Genomic DNA, 1,719 nt, shown 5'->3' with positions numbered 1-1,719 from the left:
GCCGAGCCTGCGCGTCCGGAGCCTGCGCTCCGCAGCGGGAGAGGCCGCAGCGGCGAGAGGCCCGCGTACCGCAAAAAAAAAAAAAAAAAAAAGTAGGGGATTCACACCAGCAGTAACTAGAGCACTCGCCTCGGGCAGCAGTGACTCCCCCACGAGCCGCGACCCTGGTGGAAGCTGTAAGGAACCCCCGAGCGGGAGCCTGTGGGGCCCAAGGAGCCGCTCGAGGGACCTAACCTGCCCTAGTGTCACGGGTCGTGTAACGTGAGAGCGTCCCAGGGCTGCACTGAAGGAGGCGAAAGCCCTGTTGCTTCAGACCCTGCTCCAGCCCCGCTTGCAGTTTGGCAGCGACTTTCCCACGCAGCCTCCTGGGAGCAGGCGGGGCTTAGGGGGTGGGACGCACGGGCGCCCTGAGCTGAGGCTGGAGATGCTTTAGGCCCCAGGGCAGGTACCCGGGGCAGTGGGGCTTGGGCCTGTGTCCGGGTGTGCTAGCCGGGCCCAACCAGCAACCAGGGGTCCCAAGCACGTGGGAGGCACGCGGGAGATGTCACCACAGGTTTCCCGCCGGGGCACCCTCGCGCGTCACTCCACCAAGGCACTGCAGCCGCCTGGTCTGAGCAAACGCACCCGCGCCAGGCTCTCAGCGGTGCCTGCAATCCCTGGTTAGAGACGCGGACCCCTGCTGTCGCCCCCAGAATCACGAGCACCCTGGGAGGTCCCGCTGCGGGACGGGGGCCCGCGTGTGTCTGCGCACGCTGCCGGGCCGCGTGAGCCGAAGCCAGCACCTCACAGGCGAGGCCCGCGGAGAAAGTGCTTTGCTCTGGGGCATCTTCAGGGCATCTTCAGCACTTCTTTTACGAGAAGGCGCTAATACTGGACCTGCATGGCTGGAAACTCATCTTGTTTTGCTTCGGGGTGAAATGAAGGCTAGTAATTGGACCTTTTGTTTTTTTGTCTCGATTGCCCATTTTTGTAAGAAAGTGAAAACCAAGCGAAATACAAACGGCTGGAGAGAATGCTGCCTGATTCAGCAGTATCTTTAAAAGTAAATGCGGCGCTAGAAGCGGGGGCTCCCCAGGGACGCACGCCACGCCTGCTCCGCCACCGCCCAACCCCGGGACCCCTCTGGCCGCACGTTACAGAGCTCAGCAAGAGCCAGCCGGCTTTACCTCACCTCTGCTCTCGCATCTTTTAAAACAACAGCTTTGTTGAGCTTAACTTACACACCAAACAATTTAAAGTGTACAGTTCCGTGGTTTGGAAAATATTGTATTACTGACTTTTAAAATTGTGGTAAATATATATATATATAACATAAAATTTGCTATTTTAGCCATTTTGGGGTGTACGATTCCGTGAGTGGCATTAAACGCACCCACAGTGTTTACAACCAGCACCACTGTCTATTTCCAAGTCACTTGCATCACCCTAGACTCTACGACCATGAAAACACCAGCTGCCCTCCGCCGGCCCCTGGCAGCCATCTTTGGCTTTCGGTCTCTGAAGCTGCCTCTTCCAGGGTCCCCGTATAAGTGGACTCACGCAGGATCGTCTTCTTGTGTCTGGGTGGTCTCACTGGGCCTGTTTTCAAGCCTCATCCCTCTGTAGGGTGTCTCTGCCCTGTACTCCATGCTGTGGCCCTTGCGTGCATGTGCCCCGTGGACCTGTCACCTGTAAATGGACACTTGGGCTGTTCCCAGCGCTTGTCATAGTGAAGGATGC

This window comes from Physeter macrocephalus, chromosome 13, assembly GCF_002837175.3.
Source record: "Physeter macrocephalus isolate SW-GA chromosome 13, ASM283717v5, whole genome shotgun sequence".
NCBI classification, from domain to species: Eukaryota; Metazoa; Chordata; class Mammalia; order Artiodactyla; family Physeteridae; genus Physeter; species Physeter macrocephalus.
This window is presented reverse-complemented; position numbering follows the sequence as displayed.